This window comes from Rhinoderma darwinii, assembly GCF_050947455.1.
Source record: "Rhinoderma darwinii isolate aRhiDar2 chromosome 5 unlocalized genomic scaffold, aRhiDar2.hap1 SUPER_5_unloc_24, whole genome shotgun sequence".
Taxonomy (NCBI): Eukaryota; Metazoa; Chordata; class Amphibia; order Anura; family Rhinodermatidae; genus Rhinoderma; species Rhinoderma darwinii.
The window spans coordinates 52,797-58,796 of record NW_027461781.1 but is presented as its reverse complement, the minus strand read 5'-3'; the positions used below and the strand labels follow the sequence as shown (position 1 = coordinate 58,796).

The window sequence follows — 6,000 nt, the reverse complement described above, 5'->3', positions numbered from 1 at the left end:
CAGGCACATGTCACTCTCCAGCGGGCACTTACGGTTTTATTCTGATGTAATGAACGGGCCCCTGCTTCGTGATGGGACCTGTTCCTTTCACCGAAATGAAATCGTAAGAGTCACACTGCCGTGAGTATATTAATTCCAGCGACAGAGTGCGGGCCCCTTTTTTTTTAATTTATGCCCGGGCCCCTCACTGCAGTACCCCCAGTCCCCCCCTGATGGCGGCCCTGGACCTACCTGTGTACACTAGATGGATGTGATGGAATGTACTGTCGTCCCTACATTTCAAGAAGAAGTAAGAATTGCAGTTGCAACAAAGCCTTGCTTGCCTACAAAGAGAGCAGCAATTTGGATTTGTTACTATGTTACCTAGAAGAATAACAAACTGTGCAAGGATGGAGGTTGTAGGAGCAAGGAGAAGTTGTCTGTAAAGTTGGTGGATGCCTATTTTCCATTTTGCAGTCCCTTGTCTCCCTCTTGTGGCCTCCTGGAGGCAACTAGCTGTGCAAAAAAAAGACAGCCTGGCGGCCGGCTGTTGCAGTGTTGCCCTCTCAGGCAACACTGAGTGACTGACTGAGCCTCACCGTCTTATATAAAGTTCAGACGGAACTTTGCACGTGTCATAGTGGAGCCCTCAGGATTCCAGAGCCAGCTTTCTGACATCATAATGGGGCCTCAGAGATAAAAGCCTGGGCCCAGGCAGTGTTGGTCAGTGCTGCTCAGCAGGCAGCACTGGACTGGACTGGATTACAGCTGATACAAGGTGTGAAGGAACAAGGGGTGGCTGTGGGCATGCACTTGCTGCCGCTGCCAGTGTTTATCTGCATGGCAGCAGGGCATTTGGGCGTTGCCAGGAAGGCGTTTTTATGTAGATTCCTCCTCTTTCAGCACTGCATTGTGGTGCAAGCAAAAGAAGCAAATCCTGTCTGGCTTCCTCTCCGGCCTTTATTCACCTCCCGTGTAGCTGTGAGTGTGTGAGCCTGCAGGGCCCCATGGAATTGCCTAGAAGTAGGCTGAATCGCTGCAAGGGCTGAACAGCAGTATCGGGCAGGCTCGGGCAACGCGCGGCCCGTTCGGGTTATCGCTTCTCGGCCTTTTGGCTAAGATCAAGTGTAGTATCTGTTCTTATCAGTTTAATATCTGATACGTCCCCTATCTGGGGACCATATATTAAATGGATTTTTAGAACAGGGAGATGGAAATAGAGCTTGCTCTGTCCACTCCACGCATTGACCTGGTATTGCAGTATTTCCAGGACCGGTGCACCCTTTCCTTATGTGTTGACTAAAAGCAGATTCCAAAAGTGTTTTTTGTCTTTGCTATTGTTTCTGTCTTTCTGAAGGGATCTCCCCTTTTAATCCCATTATTTCAACACCTGTTGGACAATGCATGAGTGATAATGAGCTCATTGATTAAATGCAATTAATGAATAGATTGCCACCTCTTGTTGTGTGTCGTCTGTGTTTCTGTGTTTCCGGCATTTCACATTGGAACACCTCATTCACCTTCCTTGTCTTCTCTCCGCCCTCCCTTTTAGGTAAGTTAAAGAGCTGCACCTGAGCCAGCCACTGATTGATTGATTGATTGATTGATTGATTGATTGATTGATTGATTGATGCAGCACAACAGTCAAATAGTGGAGTGGAGTAGGGGAACAGCAAACAGCCAATAAAGCAGCCCGCCCGCTCGCCTGCCCGCCACAATGGACCTACCTGTGTACACTAGATGGATGTGATGGAATGTACTGTCGTCCCTACATTTCAAGAAGAAGTAAGAATTGCAGTTGCAACAAAGCCTTGCTTGCCTACAAAGAGAGCAGCAATTTGGATTTGTTACTATGTTACCTAGAAGAATAACAAACTGTGCAAGGATGGAGGTTGTAGGAGCAAGGAGAAGTTGTCTGTAAAGTTGGTGGATGCCTATTTTCCATTTTGCAGTCCCTTGTCTCCCTCTTGTGGCCTCCTGGAGGCAACTAGCTGTGCAAAAAAAAGACAGCCTGGCGGCCGGCTGTTGCAGTGTTGCCCTCTCAGGCAACACTGAGTGACTGACTGAGCCTCACCGTCTTATATAAAGTTCAGACGGAACTTTGCACGTGTCATAGTGGAGCCCTCAGGATTCCAGAGCCAGCTTTCTGACATCATAATGGGGCCTCAGAGATAAAAGCCTGGGCCCAGGCAGTGTTGGTCAGTGCTGCTCAGCAGGCAGCACTGGACTGGACTGGATTACAGCTGATACAAGGTGTGAAGGAACAAGGGGTGGCTGTGGGCATGCACTTGCTGCCGCTGCCAGTGTTTATCTGCATGGCAGCAGGGCATTTGGGCGTTGCCAGGAAGGCGTTTTTATGTAGATTCCTCCTCTTTCAGCACTGCATTGTGGTGCAAGCAAAAGAAGCAAATCCTGTCTGGCTTCCTCTCCGGCCTTTATTCACCTCCCGTGTAGCTGTGAGTGTGTGAGCCTGCAGGGCCCCATGGAATTGCCTCGAAGTAGGCTGAATCGCTGCAAGGGCTGAACAGCAGTATCGGGCAGGCTCGGGCAACGCGCGGCCCGTTCGGGTTATCGCTTCTCGGCCTTTTGGCTAAGATCAAGTGTAGTATCTGTTCTTATCAGTTTAATATCTGATACGTCCCCTATCTGGGGACCATATATTAAATGGATTTTTAGAACAGGGAGATGGAAATAGAGCTTGCTCTGTCCACTCCACGCATTGACCTGGTATTGCAGTATTTCCAGGACCGGTGCACCCTTTCCTTATGTGTTGACTAAAAGCAGATTCCAAAAGTGTTTTTTGTCTTTGCTATTGTTTCTGTCTTTCTGAAGGGATCTCCCCTTTTAATCCCATTATTTCAACACCTGTTGGACAATGCATGAGTGATAATGAGCTCATTGATTAAATGCAATTAATGAATAGATTGCCACCTCTTGTTGTGTGTCGTCTGTGTTTCTGTGTTTCCGGCATTTCACATTGGAACACCTCATTCACCTTCCTTGTCTTCTCTCCGCCCTCCCTTTTAGGTAAGTTAAAGAGCTGCACCTGAGCCAGCCACTGATTGATTGATTGATTGATTGATTGATTGATTGATTGATGCAGCACAACAGTCAAATAGTGGAGTGGAGTAGGGGAACAGCAAACAGCCAATAAAGCAGCCCGCCCGCTCGCCTGCCCGCCACAATGGACCTACCTGTGTACACTAGATGGATGTGATGGAATGTACTGTCGTCCCTACATTTCAAGAAGAAGTAAGAATTGCAGTTGCAACAAAGCCTTGCTTGCCTACAAAGAGAGCAGCAATTTGGATTTGTTACTATGTTACCTAGAAGAATAACAAACTGTGCAAGGATGGAGGTTGTAGGAGCAAGGAGAAGTTGTCTGTAAAGTTGGTGGATGCCTATTTTCCATTTTGCAGTCCCTTGTCTCCCTCTTGTGGCCTCCTGGAGGCAACTAGCTGTGCAAAAAAAAGACAGCCTGGCGGCCGGCTGTTGCAGTGTTGCCCTCTCAGGCAACACTGAGTGACTGACTGAGCCTCACCGTCTTATATAAAGTTCAGACGGAACTTTGCACGTGTCATAGTGGAGCCCTCAGGATTCCAGAGCCAGCTTTCTGACATCATAATGGGGCCTCAGAGATAAAAGCCTGGGCCCAGGCAGTGTTGGTCAGTGCTGCTCAGCAGGCAGCACTGGACTGGACTGGATTACAGCTGATACAAGGTGTGAAGGAACAAGGGGTGGCTGTGGGCATGCACTTGCTGCCGCTGCCAGTGTTTATCTGCATGGCAGCAGGGCATTTGGGCGTTGCCAGGAAGGCGTTTTTATGTAGATTCCTCCTCTTTCAGCACTGCATTGTGGTGCAAGCAAAAGAAGCAAATCCTGTCTGGCTTCCTCTCCGGCCTTTATTCACCTCCCGTGTAGCTGTGAGTGTGTGAGCCTGCAGGGCCCCATGGAATTGCCTAGAAGTAGGCTGAATCGCTGCAAGGGCTGAACAGCAGTATCGGGCAGGCTCGGGCAACGCGCGGCCCGTTCGGGTTATCGCTTCTCGGCCTTTTGGCTAAGATCAAGTGTAGTATCTGTTCTTATCAGTTTAATATCTGATACGTCCCCTATCTGGGGACCATATATTAAATGGATTTTTAGAACAGGGAGATGGAAATAGAGCTTGCTCTGTCCACTCCACGCATTGACCTGGTATTGCAGTATTTCCAGGACCGGTGCACCCTTTCCTTATGTGTTGACTAAAAGCAGATTCCAAAAGTGTTTTTTGTCTTTGCTATTGTTTCTGTCTTTCTGAAGGGATCTCCCCTTTTAATCCCATTATTTCAACACCTGTTGGACAATGCATGAGTGATAATGAGCTCATTGATTAAATGCAATTAATGAATAGATTGCCACCTCTTGTTGTGTGTCGTCTGTGTTTCTGTGTTTCCGGCATTTCACATTGGAACACCTCATTCACCTTCCTTGTCTTCTCTCCGCCCTCCCTTTTAGGTAAGTTAAAGAGCTGCACCTGAGCCAGCCACTGATTGATTGATTGATTGATTGATTGATTGATTGATTGATTGATTGATTGATTGATTGATGCAGCACAACAGTCAAATAGTGGAGTGGAGTAGGGGAACAGCAAACAGCCAATAAAGCAGCCCGCCCGCTCGCCTGCCCGCCACAATGGACCTACCTGTGTACACTAGATGGATGTGATGGAATGTACTGTCGTCCCTACATTTCAAGAAGAAGTAAGAATTGCAGTTGCAACAAAGCCTTGCTTGCCTACAAAGAGAGCAGCAATTTGGATTTGTTACTATGTTACCTAGAAGAATAACAAACTGTGCAAGGATGGAGGTTGTAGGAGCAAGGAGAAGTTGTCTGTAAAGTTGGTGGATGCCTATTTTCCATTTTGCAGTCCCTTGTCTCCCTCTTGTGGCCTCCTGGAGGCAACTAGCTGTGCAAAAAAAAGACAGCCTGGCGGCCGGCTGTTGCAGTGTTGCCCTCTCAGGCAACACTGAGTGACTGACTGAGCCTCACCGTCTTATATAAAGTTCAGACGGAACTTTGCACGTGTCATAGTGGAGCCCTCAGGATTCCAGAGCCAGCTTTCTGACATCATAATGGGGCCTCAGAGATAAAAGCCTGGGCCCAGGCAGTGTTGGTCAGTGCTGCTCAGCAGGCAGCACTGGACTGGACTGGATTACAGCTGATACAAGGTGTGAAGGAACAAGGGGTGGCTGTGGGCATGCACTTGCTGCCGCTGCCAGTGTTTATCTGCATGGCAGCAGGGCATTTGGGCGTTGCCAGGAAGGCGTTTTTATGTAGATTCCTCCTCTTTCAGCACTGCATTGTGGTGCAAGCAAAAGAAGCAAATCCTGTCTGGCTTCCTCTCCGGCCTTTATTCACCTCCCGTGTAGCTGTGAGTGTGTGAGCCTGCAGGGCCCCATGGAATTGCCTAGAAGTAGGCTGAATCGCTGCAAGGGCTGAACAGCAGTATCGGGCAGGTTCGGGCAACGCGCGGCCCGTTCGGGTTATCGCTTCTCGGCCTTTTGGCTAAGATCAAGTGTAGTATCTGTTCTTATCAGTTTAATATCTGATACGTCCCCTATCTGGGGACCATATATTAAATGGATTTTTAGAACAGGGAGATGGAAATAGAGCTTGCTCTGTCCACTCCACGCATTGACCTGGTATTGCAGTATTTCCAGGACCGGTGCACCCTTTCCTTATGTGTTGACTAAAAGCAGATTCCAAAAGTGTTTTTTGTCTTTGCTATTGTTTCTGTCTTTCTGAAGGGATCTCCCCTTTTAATCCCATTATTTCAACACCTGTTGGACAATGCATGAGTGATAATGAGCTCATTGATTAAATGCAATTAATGAATAGATTGCCACCTCTTGTTGTGTGTCGTCTGTGTTTCTGTGTTTCCGGCATTTCACATTGGAACACCTCATTCACCTTCCTTGTCTTCTCTCCGCCCTCCCTTTTAGGTAAGTTAAAGAGCTGCACCTGAGCCAGCCACTGATTGAT

General features: G+C 48.1%; 4 non-coding genes across 4 annotated transcripts; all 4 read left to right on the top strand.

The window, feature by feature from the left end:
* The first annotated feature begins 1,074 nt into the window (after window positions 1-1,074).
* Window positions 1,075-1,265, top strand: LOC142687978 (U2 spliceosomal RNA). Its single transcript, XR_012857152.1, has one exon. It is a non-coding gene; the product is annotated as a U2 spliceosomal RNA (small nuclear RNA).
* Window positions 1,266-2,549: 1,284 nt separating this feature from the next.
* LOC142687966 (U2 spliceosomal RNA) lies at window positions 2,550-2,740 on the top strand. Its single transcript, XR_012857141.1, has one exon. It is a non-coding gene; the product is annotated as a U2 spliceosomal RNA (small nuclear RNA).
* Window positions 2,741-4,016: 1,276 nt separating this feature from the next.
* LOC142687954 (U2 spliceosomal RNA) lies at window positions 4,017-4,207 on the top strand. Its single transcript, XR_012857130.1, has one exon. It is a non-coding gene; the product is annotated as a U2 spliceosomal RNA (small nuclear RNA).
* Window positions 4,208-5,503: 1,296 nt separating this feature from the next.
* On the top strand, window positions 5,504-5,694 carry LOC142687941 (U2 spliceosomal RNA). Its single transcript, XR_012857119.1, has one exon. It is a non-coding gene; the product is annotated as a U2 spliceosomal RNA (small nuclear RNA).
* Window positions 5,695-6,000: the final 306 nt, after the last annotated feature.